At 45.5% G+C, this 17,470-nt stretch overlaps 1 long non-coding RNA gene across 1 annotated transcript in view; it reads right to left on the bottom strand.

Annotated features, from left to right (window-relative positions):
- LOC309526649 overlaps positions 1-10,454 on the bottom strand; it is a 108,800-nt gene extending 98,346 nt beyond the window's left edge. The window contains exon 1 of the long non-coding RNA XR_014216786.1: positions 9,697-10,454. This is a non-coding gene — a long non-coding RNA (uncharacterized lncRNA). The remainder of the gene's footprint in view (positions 1-9,696) is intronic.
- Between the last annotated feature and the right edge of the window lie 7,016 nt (positions 10,455-17,470).

The following is a 17,470-nucleotide window of genomic DNA, read 5'->3' on the forward strand; positions in this document are numbered from 1 at the left end:
GCATTGCAAGGGGTTGCACTAAATGATCCTCAGGGTCCCTTCCAACTCTACAATTATATGATTCTGTGAATTACATGCACTCAATCACAAATATGAGAGACAGTTCTTACCATATAGTACCGACTATCAATGTCAAAGGCTACCCAAGCAAGCCTTGAATAAAATGCTTATAGGTGTGTGATCTGAAGTAACCCTAACAGGTGAGTAAAGGTAACTCAAAAGATAACTGGAGAGATTATACTTTTCAGGAATGAGCCATCATCAGGTATCCTGAACAATGTACTGAAAAGATGCACAGTACAGGACATCCCAGGAGGCAGTCAAGAGGTCATCCCTCACCTCTAGCTACTAGGGAAGCTGATCGACTTTGTTTAGAAGCTACAGAGTGCATGGCCATATAGTACATTCATAAATGTGATATGAAATCCTGACAATTGAAAATTAACCTGCCAGAAAGATGAGTGTATATTTAGGGATAGTGTAATGCAGGGACGAGAGTGGGGGGTTCCCCTCCAGATGTTGTTGGAGTCCAACTCCCATCAGATTCAGCCAGCATGGCCACAGATCAGGGATGATGGATATTGCAGCCCACATCTGGAGGGTTGCAGATTCCCTATCCTTGGGCTAGGAACAAACAGGTTGAAATCTCCACTCAACCAGGGTGACTCTAAGATAGGTTACAGATTCAATGTTTATCTCAAAGGCTCTTTGGAAAAAAGAATCACGAATACCCCATGGAGCAGCTTGAAAAAAGCAGGCATAATAAATGCAATAAATAAATATATATATATATTAGTAATGTAATAACTGGTGTAGTGCAATGAACAAAGTGTCCAACTTGGACCATGGAGATGTAGGTACAAATTCTCATACCAGATTTAAGTCAAGCAAGAATGAGAAAGAGGGTTATTGTGAACGCTTCCCATGAACACCACTGTTCCTTCACAATTAAAAGGTGCTTTTGCTTGTCCCAGACTTGAGAAAGAAACCAAACAAGGACAGCTATGCTTTTCTAAAGAAACATATTGAATGCTGAATGTTTAAGCTTCTACGTGTACATCTGAAAGCGCAGTGAAAACATTGCAATGGAATGTGAAGTTCAGGTCTAAGAGAGATTGCCAAAGCTGGATGATAAAACCTTTATTGTGATACAAAATATACCAGCTGCCACAGTTGGGGAAAAGGGGAAAAAACAGTCTGTATTCCAGCTAATTCTGTCTATTGTCAGAACACATTCAGTGATGGAGAAATTACTGTGAACAAACTATGCATTGCCTTGGAATCTGACAGCTGGATACTGGAACAGAACCAGTGTGCTGTGATTGTCTGTTTCTCCACTTGCTCTAGTTGCCCATTCCTCTTACTATGTTATACATTTTGTCCCGTTCACCCCCCCCCCTTGGATCCATGACTTTATTACCGTATTTTTTGCTCTATAAGACTCACTTTTTCCCTCCTAAAAAGTAAGGGGAAATGTGTGTGTGTGTTATGGAGTGAATGCAGGCTGTGCAGCTATCCCAGAAGTCAGAACAGCAAGAGGGATTACTGCTTTCACTGCGCAGCGATCCCTCTTGCTGTTCTGGCTTCTGAGATTCAGAATATTTTTTTTCTTGTTTCCTCCTCCAAAAACTAGGTGTGTCTGGTGGTCTGGTGCGTCTTATAGAGCGAAAAATACGGTAACTTACAAATTGAATTACAGTAGTCATCTGATTTTAGTCATTTGATGCTTTGGCTAAAAGCTGCTAAGAATCCTACAACCCCAGAGGCAGAAGCAGCAGCATCCAGACAATTCAAGCAAGGTCCAAAGGTAGATCACAATACACCTGCATGGGGAACCTGCTTCCATGCATGGATGAAACTCTCACCAAATTATTCTGAAAGTTTCATTTCTTTTCTAAAAGTTAGACCACACACAAAGCACACAAGCCTCCCGCCCCCCTTTGGCTGTTTCTAAAAGGGGGGAAATATAATGGGTGGCATTCAACTAAGTTTTAATGTTAATGATTCACATTAATGTCAATGGGTCTTCTATGAGTAAAATCCAGGACAAGCAACTCCCCAAATATCTAATGTCTTATGCTAAAATTAATTAATTTACGTGATTGAGGAGTGGATTTGGAGAATGGAGCAAACTGGCAGCGACGCACAAACTCAAAGTCAGGGACTCATTTTCCCCATCTCATCCCCTGTGTGGGATTACCAGTACGATATTATGGCCAGAGCACCAGGGAGGCAGTATGGAATACAGGTCGCAATCCACAGCAAGCACCTTTTACGGCAGGAGAAAAGGGTGTGTTCGCATCACAGCACAGTGAAGTTGTTTCCCCCACCTGAATTTCATCTCTCTTCCTCCCCAGCTGTTCACATCAGCCTGCTTTCTGCTTCTGTACACACCAGGGGGCACTGATGGGAAGGAGATGTCTTCACACCCTTGCAAAGGTGTTCATGTCTTTACAAGAGACATACAGAAAAGGAGCTGATGTTGGCATCCATCTGTATTAGGCCTGGAACCTGCCAGAAAATGACTTCCCCTGCCAATCAACTGCCTTCTGTCCAATCCACAGCCAGGCCAGGGAGGTACTTTCTAAGGCACCTGGCTAGGTTGGTCTACTCTAGACCAAGGATGACCTCTAGATGCTAACAAGAAGAGCCCTCTTGCGCTCACAGAGCTACAATTTCCACAGTTCCCTGGGAGAGGAGTTGACTATTAAACCACTCTGGTATTGTAGCTCTGTGAGGGGAATGGGGGTTTCCAAACAACTCTCAGAATCCTTAACAAACAACAGTCCACAGGATTATCGGGGGGGACCCCAAAGTACGATACTGCTTTAAATGTATAGTGCAAACAGGGTTTAAAAGAAAGAGAAAGGAGCAAGAATCAGCAGGGGCAAGTTGTGGAAGTTGTTCAAGACACAGCATTTGTTTTCAGCACTGCTTGGCTAAAATGCTTCACTCCAACATTATGTGCCTGTGACAGATAGTGGCAATGACAGCACCAGCCTAACCAATGCACTACAGGTGTGCAGCATGGGAAACCCATGACAAAGGATGCTGGGATCTGTAGTCCAGCAAGATCTGGATGGCTACAGGTTCCCCATCCCAGACATATGGAACCAGAAGCCAATTCCTCATGAAGCCCCCAAACAGCATTATGGATAAAAGTCAAGAACAGCAGTGATGTTCTAGATTGGATGGGCAGAAGGTCTCTGGATGATCTGAAGAAGATGGGCAAGGGTCTGGCTCCCACTTAATGTCTTACGTTTAATGTATTTTTAATCTTTTGTTGGAAGCCGCCTAGAGTGGCTGTGGAAACCCAGCCAAATGGGTGGGGTATAAATAATAAATTATTTATTTATTATTATTATTATTATTATTATTATTATTATTATTATTATTATTATTAGTTTATCAATGACAGCAACAAAATTTTGTGAGGAAGGCCATTGAGTTCAAATTAAATTCTAGTGCTCAGAGCAAATCTCTGGGCTCTGGATCCTTAAATTCAGACAAAAACCTGGCTTATGAATCTCACTGATCTAGTAAAATAAAATAAAATTGCACAACTTTGATCATCCCTGTTCTAGAATCTTAAAAGGCAAATTGGGAAAAGGACACAAGGATCGTCCATTTTTCCACAACTCTACTGAACAGCTATACATGGCAGTACTCCTTGACTTCGTTTATCTATATAATTCACACTGCAGGTCTAACATTTCTCCTTGTACTGCAGTTTGTCACTTAAACTGTTAGGAATCCCTCTGCACAGATTTCTTCCAGATGCGCATGGATGAAGAGGCAACACTCTAGAATGCCTGTATTGTAGAACAAGTTTTAGATAGGTCTAGCTTCCTATCTAGAGAACATTTGCAGCTTTCCCACAATCCGGACACAGCTCTGTTTTGTTGTGTGAATGTGATTATCAAAAGTGCCTTTTGTATAGGAAACAGTGTTTGAAGTAGCTCCAAAGACCCAAAACTTTCACAGATAAAAACAAGATCCTCCAAAAAGCTTTTCTGTATTTCCTTTAACTCAACACAATTGGACACATTAAAAAGTCAATTTCTTCACAACAGGAAACAAGGGCCAAGGATTTTACTATGTAACATTGTGTTGTGCATCAAAGAGACACCTAAAATCAACCAAGGATATCTGATAGTTTTGTGATTAAAAGCACCACATAACTCAGAAGCTTCCTCTTTGTATGAAAGTTTGCTTAACAAACATTGCTTTGCTTACTTTCTATCTCTTCAGCTGCTTCACCCATAACATTTTTTTCCTAAACAGAGTTAAGAAAGACTTTCCCATGACAATGTCAACATCTGTTTGGTTTTCAAATCTATGTAAGCAAACCCCAAACAGATCTATGAAATGCTAATGAACCATTTGCAGCTTCATGTGCAATTTGCACGACATATACTTAATCAAATGCCAAAATTGCTCATTTCCATTTCTGCAAATATTGCTAAGGGGATATATTTTAAGAAGCAGGTTAGGGCAAGGCTCTGGAACAGCTTCTGGAACAGCCATTTCTGGCTCGAGAAGAGCATAGAATCTTAGTCAGGTCTTGTCCCAAACGGACAGAGGCTTTGTGCACATGAAATGAGTTAAGGACATTAATCCCTCTTCTTCTGAGTCAGTGTGGTGTAGTGGTTAAGAGCGATAGACTAGTAATCTGGTGAACCGGGTTTGCATCTCCGCTCCTCCACATGCAGCTGCTGGGTGACCTTGGGCTAGTCACACCTCTCCGAAGTCTCTCAGCCCCACTCACCTCACAGAGTGTTTGTTGTGGGGGAGGGAGGGAAAGGAGAATGTTAGCTGCTTTGAGACTCCTTAGGGTGGTGATAAAGCGGGATATCAAATCCAAACTCCTCTTCTTCTTCCCTGCGGGACCTGACATCTTTCCGCAGGGCCTGCAAGACAGAGCTGTTCCACCAGGCCTTTGGTCAGGGCACAGCCTGACCCCCTCCTCTGGCAATCTGCACAGAATTTTGCTTAATGGTTGCCATCAATTTGATTTTAATTAATTTTTATAATGAAATGTTTTTAGAACGTTGGATTATTTTGACTGTTAGCCGCCCTGAGCCCAGCTTCGGCTGGGGAGGGCGGGATATAAATTAAAATTTATTATTATTATTTATTATTATTATTATTATTATTATTATTATTATTATTATTATTCTGGGATAGCTCAATTGGTAGAGCATGACACTCTTAATCTCAGGGTTATGGGTTCAATGCCACCAACTAGGCAAAAAGATTCCTGCATTGCAGGGGTGATGGACTAGATGACCCCCGTGGTCTCTTCCAACTCTACAGTTCTATTCCCCCCCATTATATTTATTGAATTTTACATTATCTATTATTACAGTACTTTTATATTTTTTGCCTTGTTATTTGCTCAAAAGAGCTAGCGACTTCCCTCCCTCCCACCTCATGGTTACCTAAATTATTTCTATTTCACAGTATTTCTATTTTTTCCTGTTTACATTATATCCATCTGAATTATCAAATTTTAAATAAAGATGTCAAAAAGTACATAACCTCAACATTATAAGTTTCTTAAGTCAGTCCTGCTAATGTTGTTGAACGTTTACAATTATCCTTCAAATGTCATATAAATTTACTCCAGTCTTTTTGGAATGTTTGAACCCGCTGGTTTCAGATTTTCCCGGTCAACTTTGCCAACTCTGCATATTCAATCATCTTCATTTGCCACTCTTGAATCGCTGGGAACTCCTGTTTCTTCCATTTTTGAGCTAATAAAGTCCTTGCTGCCGTTGTTGCATACCTGAACAGCCTTTGGTCTTTCTTCAGGATTTCCTCACCTATTATCCCCAATAAAAATGCTTCTGGTTTTTTAACAAATGTACTTTTGTATATTATCTTTAATGCATTACAGTGGTACCTCGAGTTAAGTACGTCTTATAGAGCGAAAAATACGATACTTAATTCGTTTCGGAGGTCCGTTCTTAACCTGAAGCACCACTTTAGCTAATGGGGCCTCCTGCTGCCGCCACGCCGCCAGAGCACAATTTCTGTTCTCATCCTGAAGCAAAGTTCTTAACCTGAGGTACTATTTCTGAGTTAGCGGAGTCTGTAACCTGAAGCGTCTGTAACCCGAGGTACCACTGTCCCAGTAAGCTTTTACCTTACTGCACTTCCACCACATGTGATAAAAATTCCCTTCCTTTTCTTTACATTTCCAACATTCCTTACCAACCCTACCATTCTATGACCAACAGCACTGCATATTGCAGTTATGGAAGGGTGTCCTTCTAGTCACACACACATTTGTAGGCTGAATTGGGGTGGCGAGGAGATGAATGGAACTAGAACAAAGCTTGCATTATGAGGGCTACATTAGGGAAGAAAATGAGCAATAGCAACAAAAATAAATGGAGAGAAAGTGTTTTGGGGATTGTTTGGTTTTTTGGCTTTCTTTATTTTCTCAAGTTACCTGAATATTCATTTGGGGGCGCAGGGCTTTTTTTCCAGCCGGAACTCACCTGAACTCAGTTCCAGCACCTCTCAGGTGGGAGTCATTGCCCTTATAAGAGAACAAGGAAGGTGTTCATTGTGAGTGCCAGCACCTCTTTTTCTAGAAAAACAGCACTGCTTTGGGGTATATTCTCCCAAGTGCTTACAGGGCTGTTGATTACCTTTCTTAAAACTACCCCAGGCTGGTGGGATAGCAAGACATTACTGTCCAGAAATGTTGCTGAACCCAAGTGATGGTTGCTAAATCATAACACCATACTTTGTATGATACACCCATTTGAAAAGGGGAGAGATTAAACACAGCACCCAGGCTAAAGTCCAGAAGATTCGCTTCTTGCTTATTGCAGAGTTATCTCATGCGTCATTTCCAGAACATACTTTATGTTAGCTGTTTTAGAAAAAGATTTGCCCCAATCCCTTTGTAATTGTCCAACACAGGACCAGAGGGGTGTAGCCTTTATTTACAGAAGCAAAATAAGAAAGGAGATAATATATTTCACCGAGAGTTGACGTGAGGTTATGAGCATGCACACACATGCAGAAAGGCTTCTACAATGTCAGAATGAATGGAATTCACAGACAAGAAGGAAATAAAACTGATACCACTCGAATTCCCATGAGAAAGATTGCATCTATAAACGTGTGTGTGTGTGTGTGTGTGTGTGTGAGAGAGAGAGAGAGAGAGAGAGAGAGAGAGAGAGAGAGATTTCTGCTACAGAACCATGTATGGATGATAAACCTTTACTGCAATATACATCTTAATGAATGCATATTTATTAGAATATGCAGATGAATGAATGTATATTCAGAGTTAGACATTCCGCTTCTGCTGTATGCATCTGCTCAAACATAGAATTTTGTTGTTGTGATTAACACAACAAGCTAATGGTTACATCGCACAAACTGCAACAATGTGCAAGTTCCAGTGTCACCACTGGATCCCATTTTTTTTTAAATGATGTTAGCTTGCCCAAATCACCATACCAAGGCAAAGACCATCATAGCTCTGCCAGAAGTTTCATCTTCCTCCTGATGAAACACACAGAGATGATCCTACAGTTTCTTTAACGTTGATTTCCATTGCTCAAGTACTTGTGTGGGAACGTGAGCCTCATTCATTTTCACTATAAGGTTGCAGTTGAAATACAAGAAATGATGTTCCAATCCCCCCCAAAATTAGTACAGTGATGGAAAGGAAACTATCATGCTGGAATTGCCTAAAAGATTACACTGACAACACAGACCCTTTTATTTTTTTACTACATTTCTACACCACCTTTCCTTCAAGGTGGTCTACACACTTCCAAATGAGTGCATTCCTGCAGAGGCTGAAATCTCAGACATGTGAGCTTTGAGAGTTGGATGAGCTGTCTGCCATACAAAGTAAACCATGCATCTACCTTGAATGATTCGGATGTTCTTCCTTGTATCTAACCTCCTATGACCTTCCTGCCAGTCAGCTCTACTGACTTCACCACCACCACTGAAAACATAAATGCTCTGTCTTGGGAGACGACAAATGTAAAAAAATCTGAGAGGACGGAAATGCATTCACACCACTGCAAGAGACTAAAACATGTTTATGCATATCTAACGGACATTTGGAGCTGCCTTGGGAGCAAATCGCTCCTATAAGATCATTCAAATCAGGTTTCGCTAATGTGCTCCCAGAAGCAAGAACAGGCACAGGTGATGGTGAAAGGAAGGGAAGCAGTGCAAAAGAGACATTCGATCCAAGATCCTTGTCAAGCTAAGAAATGTGGTTTAGGCATTCTTGCCATAAATAAGATTCATGGGCGACAAGATTGCACCAGTTCCCACAAGAGCTCTATAAAAAGGCTGCGGTGGTGAGGCAGTGTGTAGCATCCCAGTACAAGCGTAGGGGTCGGTAAACCTCACTATGGAGCTAGTAGTGCTGTCAGGGAACAAGATAAACTGCCTCTGCCTCTTGGGCAGGTGAGTCACTGAAACACAGAGGAAGGCTGAGGAGGGAATTCTAGCTTTGCACACCCTGGCTAGAGGGTGCATGAAATATGTCCTAGTGGGAAGAAACTCCCGAGATCAGAGAGGCACCCAGGAAGGAAGAAAAACAAAGAGCATGTTGGCTACCCTAATGAAAACAAAGGCTGATTATATAGAAGAGAGCAGCCTAAAGCAAACCATTAGAGCCCATTTACACAGATGAAGGACTCAATATTAAGTTACAGAGCAAGGTTAACATCACCTGTGCCCCCAGGGACAAAATAAGGAGGCACAGGAGACTGAAAAAACAACAACCCATGTTGGAAAAGGAGGCACAACCAAAATTTGTGTTGGGGGAACAAGCAGACAAAGCATTGCATGTGTGCATCTACGGAAGAACTGCAAGGCTTTGTGATCAAGCCACTGGGCTCGCTCGCCTGCATAACAGGACATGACCGTTCCAGCAACTCCAGTACACGCATGCTTTTTATTAGATCTTATTTTTGAAAAACAAGGAAGAAGGGAAGAAGGAAATATTATGCAAGGTTCTCCCTCCCCCAAAACAGATGAACACTTTTGAATTACGTGCACGGATAAGCCATACACATTGCACAGGACTTTCCCCAAAGGACAGGTGCGTTTCATCCTCACACCCACCGCCAGGCACATAATGTACTTCCTCTCCCCAGATGCCATTTCCTACATGACTCGCTCGCCTCGCCGCTTTTTCTCGACACCCCCATGCAAAACACCCCAGAATTGCACCAGTCAGCGCGCGCAAGGCTCGTCTGTATTCATTCGCGGCTCCATCTCACCGGATTGCGGGCTGCCTGGAGCTTCCCTGCGGTGGGTAGGCGCTGTTCCCTCGCTAATACAAGCCTTCAAGTAACGGGCCCTGAATGCAAAGCGATAATAAAGCGAAACTTCCTGGAACGCGATAGGGAGAGAAAGGGGAATGATTTTTACGCTCACCCTCATCACAGTGCTGGGGATTCGCCCGCTTATTATTCCCAGTTTGGCGATGTCTCCTTAAGAGCATCACGTACATCCATACACATTGGTGGTGCATGTAAAACAATCACCGGCAGAACTGTTGAAAAACCAATAATAACAGAAAGCGCTCCATCATCCACGTTGGAGCCGAGATGCCAAGACGAAGAGCACCAGCTGCCCCTCATCCTCACGCCACCGCTTCCCAGAGAATCCAAAGCATTCGACGGCAAACAGGAAACTTACCTGGAGAGCATCCCCCATGTGGAGAGGGGCTGCCGCGAAAAGCGCAGCAAGAATTATATTCCAAATATGAAGGCGGGGACGGAGAGGGCACCAAGCAGATCAGCTCCAAAACGCACCGGATTTTGCGTCAGGCAAAGGTGCCCAAGCCCAACCGGGGTGCGCAAAAACCATCGTTGCCAGGCAGAGGTCCCACAATAATCCAGGCCCAAGGGAGACCAAGGGGCCAGGTTCTCCCAGGTGTTCTTGCCAGCATCTTCCCTCGCCTCCAGCAGATGCCCTCTCCCCGGAAGGGCGATGCTTGAACATCCCAGAGGCATAAATCCAACGCAGCGAGGTCCTTCCTTGTCCAACGGGGAAGATGCGTCCAGGTCGTGGGGGCCATAATAACCCGCATCCCATCCTTGGCAGACACTCGGGGTTTAGGGGTACTGCCGACCTGCAGGAGCCAGCCGAGAAATGCGCACGATCCCCCGCGATTTGTGCCCGGCGAGGCGCGCGCTCTCTGTCTCTCTCCGGGCCAGCCCCAAAAGAGCGAGAGCAGCTCCCGGCGCATCCACGCACCCGGGAGAGAAGGAGGCTGGAAGAAGCAGCCCGCTCTCGGGATCCCGAAGCGGCTCGGCTCGCATCGAGGAGGCGCCGAGAGGTCCCCTCCACCAACCGCCAAGCCCCTCCTGCCGGACCCCGGCGGCCGAGCGCCGCCCAAGCAGCAGCTCCGGAGGAGACGAACTCTCGCCGCGCACCAGGCAAACGCGCGCCCTGCCCACCTCCCTCCCACTGCCCGGGCTCGAGCCATGCCTGCTTTTATATACTCCGCAGCCGCAGGCTCGCTCGACTGCGGCAAGCCGAGGCAGAGAGCATCACGGGAGTCGTAGTTTTTCCTCTCCCTCCGTCCCTCCCTCTCTCGCCACATTCCAGTTAATGTTTATATCAGTGGCGTAGCGTGGGGGTGCAGGGGGGGCCGGCCGCACCGGCCGCAACATGGGGGGGGGGGCGCGCTCGTACTTGCAGCTCTCTGGCCCCTGCTAAAATCCATGGGCTAGGGGGCGCAAATTACTTGCTTTGCCCCGGGTGCTGACAACCCACGCTACGCCACTGGTTTATATACTTCGTTATTTAAACGTGATAGATAGATAGATGATAGATAGATAGATAGATAGATAGATATAGATAGATAGATAGATAGATAGATAGATATAGATAGATAGATGATAGAATGAAATGCAATAATAAATTCTCATAACCACAACGGGGCTTACTTGTGAGTAAGCATGCACCTGGGCTGTGCGGCTAAGCGTTTTCATGCACCAAGCTTAGATATGCATCCGGACACACGAAAAAAAAAGCTACCGCAATTCTGACGTCACACTATTTCCTTGACGCGACAGTACTAGCGCCGTTTTTGTACCCCATTCATGTGCGGGGCACAGCAAAGTCATTTAGAGCGGGGACTGCTGGTCCCATTTCCTGTTGGTCTTATTCCTATAATAGGAATTAATAGGAATCGGATGAATTTCTTTAAACTTTTGGGGACTACACGAATCTAAAATTGTACAAAAGGCTAGGAGTACTTCATTTATTTGTACAAGTTAGAAATTGGTACAAGTTTGGCTTTTTTTAAAAAAAAAAAAGTACATTAAATAAATATGTTGAATTACAGATTCTGTTTTATTCAATGTTTTCTGTGTTCACAGTAAACCTATTGAAGTTAATGGACATGGCTAACTTAGGTCCAATGGATCGACTGAATAGAACTTTAAGGCGATCCTCAGATACTTTTTTTTTTTAAATGATTGGTTTTGTGTGGTGCTGTCTGTTGTGATCCACCCTGAATAATTTCACGTTAAAGGGCAGGGTTTTGGAGATAAGATAAAATAAATAAATAAAAATAAACAAAAATATTTTAGCCTCTCTCTTATTCTAACTTCTTGACCATTATATTTAAGAATCGCCCCCCCTCCCATTCATGTTCTGACAGAGAAATAAAGGGATAGATGCTATTATCTTCAAACTCTTACAATTAAAGAATGAGCAAAACATTAGCATCTCTCTGAGTTGGGCATGCCCCCATTGGGCATGTTTAGCCTGGAGAAGAGGAGGTTAAGGGGTGATATGATAGCCATGTTCAAATATATAAAAGGATGTCACATAGAGGAGGGAGAAAGGTTGTTTTCTGCTGCTCCAGAGAAGCGGACACGGAGCAATGGATCCAAACTACAAGAAAGAAGATTCCATTAGGAAGAACTTCCTGACAGTAAGAGCTGTTTGACAGTGGAATTTGCTGCCAAGGAGTGTGGTGGAGTCTCCTACTTTGGAGGTCTTTAAGCAGAGGCTTGACATCCATATGTCAGGAGTGCTCTGATGGTGTTTCCTGCTTGGCAGGGGGTTGGACTCGATGGCCCTTGTGGTCTCTTCCAACTCTATGATTCTATGATTCTATGATTCTATGAGTTTTCTTGGAGAAGGGGGGAACAAAAAGCTTTCCCCCAAATTTCCTCCCGTCCATACAGTTTCCAACTAGGCACTCTGCAGCCTTTTTTTTGGGGGGGGGTCATTTTACACCCAGGGTCAGCAAACTTTTTCAGCAGGGGTCCGGTCCACTGTCCCTCAGACCTTGTGGGGGGCCAGACTATATTGGGGGGGGTTGAACAAATTCCTATGCCCTACAAATAACCCAGAGATGCATTTTAAATAAAAGGACACATTCTACTCATGTAAAAACATGCTGAGTTCCTGTAAAGTCCGTGTGCAAGATTTAGAAGGCGATTGGGCCAGATCCGGCACCCAAGCCTTAGTTTGCCTACCCATGTTTTACACCAAAAATGGTTTAGCTTCAAAAAATGTGGCAGCAAGCAGCACTGTAGATAGGAGCAGCTATTTAAAACACACACTACCAATAAGGCAGGCGGACACAGGTGGCGCTGTGGGTAAAACCTCAGTGCCTAGGACTGGCTGATCGTAAGGTCGGCGGTTCGAATCCCTGCGGCTGAGTGAGCTCTCGTCGTTCGGTCCCAGCTCCTGCCAACCTAGCAGTTCGAAAGCACCCCTAAGTGCAAGTAGATAAATAGGTACCGCTTTAAAGCGGGAAAGTAAACAGCGTTTCCGTGTGCTGTGCTGGTGCAGGCTCCCCAGTGCAGCTTCGTCACGCTGGCCACGTGACCCGGAAGTGTCTTTGGACGGCGCCGGCTCCTGGCCTCTTAAGCGAGATGAGCACGCAACCCCAGAGTCGGTCACGACTGGCCCGTACGGGCAGGGGTACCTTTACCTTTACCAATAACGCAGGAAACCTCTGCAGTGACCAGTTAGCAGGGAGAAATAATGGCATCAGCTAGAGAGGTGACAGATGATAATTTGATATTTATAGTGCTCCTGCAAGGTAATGCTTAGATGAGAATTCCTGTCACTCACCTGCTAAGCATTTAAATCGTTTCCAGACTTCTCAAATACACTTCCAAGACGAAAATGGAACCAGATCTTTCCCCCACCCCATATCTTACTGTAAACAGCAAATGGATACAAAACCGCTCCAGGAAAGTCTGTAGTCCTTCGTGAGCTTAAAGGCCGGCTATGCACACATGATTGGTTGCTGGATGAATTCAGAAACTAGGGAAAGAATGGCTGCGATGGCTGCAGACAAAACACACATCCATGGCATAGTTTTCAGAGATGAGGGATCAAAAGGGGGGAAATGGGTCCTGCTTACTTGCTAGGCTCCAAGTTCTTGAACCCAGCAGCGGCAGGCAGAAAGAGCTGGGTGATTTGTCACAAAGAAAGAACAGGTTTGGGCTGCCCATTGCAATGCTAGGGTTCAAACAGTTCTCAGATACCCGTACACGCCTAACCCCACCTGAAATACCCATCAGCAGTGGACCAGAGTCCCTCCATCTTTTGAAACACTTCCTGTGAGCATCTTTCTTTCCCTGACCAATTGATTTGCATTCTGCACTGTAATAACAGCCTCTGCAGTCTCCGAAGTGAGCATGTGCCTGGTTGTCCCCACCCCCCCAAAGCATGGCAGATTTGGCAGAAATCCAAACCGCACACAACTTTTAAAAGCTGAATGATCGCTATCTCAATGTCTACTTCCCGCTGCCTAAGGCAGGGTTGGGAAACCTGTGGCCCTCAAGATATCGTTGGACTCCCAATCAGCTCCAGCCAGCATGCCCAATGGTCAGGGCTGATGGGAGCTGCAGCCTGGAGGGCCATAGGCTCCTTAGCCCTGGCAGCTACAGAAAGGTCTTCACCTGCAGTGTTTAGGACTCCGATCCCAAAGCACCTTACTTGGAAGTATGTTCTATGCGTCCAATAAAACGTGTTACAGACCAGGATGAAAGTGAGTGAGAATTCTGCTAGTTCTGGCACAATGCCCTTCGGTACCTTATGCCCTGGTGTTTTTTAGCACAAAATGATCTGCTTGGTAAATCCCTAGTTTTCTTTGCAAGCCCACAATCCTCTGCTGGTAGAGGCCTCTGCCTGCTTATCAGCCAATCTGTCAAAAGCATCTTTCTACTGCTCTCTTGAGGGACGCAGGTGGCGCTGTGGGTTAAACCACAGAGCCTAGGACTTGCTGATCAGAAGGTCGGCGGTTCGAATCCCCGCAACGGGGTGAGCTCCCGTTGCTCAGTCCCTGCTCCTGCCAACCTAGCAGTTTGAAAGCAAGTCAAAGTGCAAGTAGATAAATAGGTACTGCCCCAGCGGGAAGGTAAACGGCGTTTCCGTGTGCTGCTCTGGTTCACCAGAAGCGGCTTAGCCATGCTGGCCACATGACCCGGAAGTGAGATGAGCACGCAACCCCAGAGTCGGTCACGACTGGACCTAATCGTCAGGGGCCCCTTTACCTTTACCTTACTGCTCTCTTGAGACCTACTATTACCTGTGGCTCACACAGGATGGGCACTACACAAGGCTCTCATTCCCCACTCCCCCCCCCCAGGAGACCTCCAGGTTAAATAGAATAAAGGATGCTTTGAATTGCTCATGTGGGCCTATGGGGAAAACACCACTAATTCTTTGTATCTTAGCAACATCTGGTTGACATATTATTCAGCCTGCAGGCTTGCTTTTTTCTTTTTTCTTTTCTTGGCAATCATGCTTAATTTACCTGTTCCGTACATCCTTTATCTTGCTTTTTCAGTGGGTGCCTTCGCTCCTTTCCAGCCCATTTTAGTAATTAAAACATTTGCTTCCTCCAGCCCTCTCTTTCGCTCCCCCCACAGCTTTCCCTCCCCATCTCAGCAGTGGTTAAGGAATGCGAAGGAGGAATGCTGTCCTCTTACAAGGAGGTTGGAGAAAGGGAGGAGACTATCACTTTAAAACAATGACTTTATGTTTCCAGCCGAAGCTGTAGTCACGCAAGGCGCTCTCTCTCGCTCTCTCTCTGTGTGTGTGTCTCTGTGTGGTGTATAAACAAACTTCTGAAAGCCTTTTTCAGCTCTCTGTATATATTGAAAGCATCCAGCTCTCTGGAAATGGCACAACAGACACAATGTTTAGTGCACAATTCAAATCCCCACAGATATAGCTTCTCCCTATACAACACTGCAAAAAACAACAACCTCTCGGGTTTTGTAAAGCTTGCTTTGGTCAGCTCCTGGCTGCCTTTGGCTCTTCCAACTTTCCTTCTGGCAGTCTCTTCTCAGCCAGACCTTTCGTCTCTGTCCAAACCACCGGTGCAAAAGCTGTTCCCAGAACATGTGGCATCAGATCCTGACTCTCCATCCAGCACAAAGCCCTTGCCCTCACCCGTGAAGCTTTCTGTGGCATGACCTTGCCCCATATTCCCTCCCCTTATTTCTCATGATAACCTTATTGTGAACTTCATTTTCCCAACCTGCTCTCTCTCATCAGCATAGCTCCTTCTTCTTCCCATGCTTCTCCATCTGCCTTGAACTCCTTCACAGAACACTTCCTTCATATCGCTTCTCAAAACTGGAAACTTTTGGCTTGACCCAGTGGTGAGGAACCTGTGACCCTCTGGCTGTTGTTTGACTCTGAATCCCATCTGCTCCTGCCAACATGGCCAATGGTGAAGGATCGTGGGATCTGCAGTCCAGCAACATCTTTGCCGCGGAGGCTTGGGAGGGGTGCAACTTCACTCCCAAGCCTCTGCGAGGTTGCAGAGACCACAAAACACCAGTCTTGAAAGATCTACATTGGCTCCCAGTACGTTTCTGAGCACAATTCAAAGCGTTGGTGTTGACCTTTAAAGCCCTAAACGGCCTTTGTCCAGTATACCTGAAGGAGTGTCTCCACCCCCATCATTCTGCCCGGACACTGAGGTCCAGCGTCGAGGGCCTTCTGGCGGTTCCCTCACTGCGAAAAGCCAAGTTACAGGGAACCAGGCAGAGGGCCTTCTCAGTAGTGGCACCTGCCCTGTGGAACGCCCTCCCTCCAGATGCCAAAGAGAACAACAACTACCAGACTTTTAGAAGACATCTGAAGGCAGCCCTCTTTAGGCAAGCTTTTAATGTTTAACAGACCACTGTTAATACTTTGTTGGAAGCCGCCTAGGGCGGCTGGGGAGACCCAGCCAGATGGGCGGGGTATAACTAATAAATGATGATGATGATGATGATGATTGGGAGGGAAGCTGCGCTCTCCTCCCGCAGAGGCTTGGGAGGGGCACAACTTCACTCCCAAGCCTCTGCAGGGATCGCTCTCCCGCAGCGGCATGAGGGAGAGTTGCGCCCCCGGGTGGCTCTCAGTGCGCAGCTACAGCCGCCCCAACAGTATCTGTGGTAATTTGGGGGCGCTGCATCTGCTAAAGACGAACCTGACAGAGGTGTCCTTACTTTCTTTTCTGGGTGCTTTCCCTGCCTGAGGGAGAAAACAGCTTGACCATAAAGAAGAAAGAGAACTAATGGGTACTTCAATTACCTTGGGCACCTGTGAGCCTAAATGGTTCGCTTTTGGTGGGGCGTCGTGTGGGTTGCTGACGCCTGGGGGAGGTAAGTGTTGTGGTCCCCCTCCCCCCGGTGGACTGTGCCATGGTCAATCCCTTTGGGGATTGTTTCCTTAACTGGCTATCACCCAGTCTCTTCCTTTATATACTGTAAGCCTGCAACTTACAAACTTTTAACTTGTGCACATTCAACTTTACGTGCATGACAATAAAATAAAATAGGCGGAAAGGGGGTGAGGTTACGGGGAAGTCCCACCCACCATTGAACCCATTTGGTTTTGACTATACGCGATTTTGGCTTTAGGCACAACCCCAAAACATTAAGCCTGCATAAGGCTTACTGTTCTGGGATAGGGATGGGTGATTCCAGCCTCTGCTATTGGTATCTCTATAAATTCTGCTTTCTTCTTCTTTTGCTTTATATTATTTGAAGCAACCTTCCGAGCTGAGATAGATTTTTAAAGACCTACTCCTCAACCCTAAATGAGGAGCTTGGACTTGAAAGGCTGGGGCTATTATAAAAGGGAGATTTTTAAGTAAAAAAAAAAGAGAGAGAGGGGTGCTTTTCAGGGAGTCCAGTGATTTAGTGTCTCGTTTCTCTGCCTCCCTCCACTCTTTTGCCTCCTGCACAAGGATCTATTGAGAAGCCACAGAACAAACGCTCCCTTATGAAGCTCAGAGGGAGAGAGAGAAAGAAAGAAAAAAAAATCTTCTCTTTGGTTTGTCTGAAACAGCTGCCTCCAAGCACGCTATAGTTACTCATTAACCAGGTCTCCTAAGGCACTGGAGGGGGGGGCAAGGAGAGGAGGAGAAAGAAGTCGAAACCTACCCTCAATAAGCTACTCCCCCTTCCCTCCACACAAACACAAAATAAAA

Source organism: Podarcis vaucheri (genome assembly GCF_965113315.1).
Source record: "Podarcis vaucheri genome assembly, chromosome: 2".
Classification (NCBI taxonomy): domain Eukaryota; kingdom Metazoa; phylum Chordata; class Lepidosauria; order Squamata; family Lacertidae; genus Podarcis; species Podarcis vaucheri.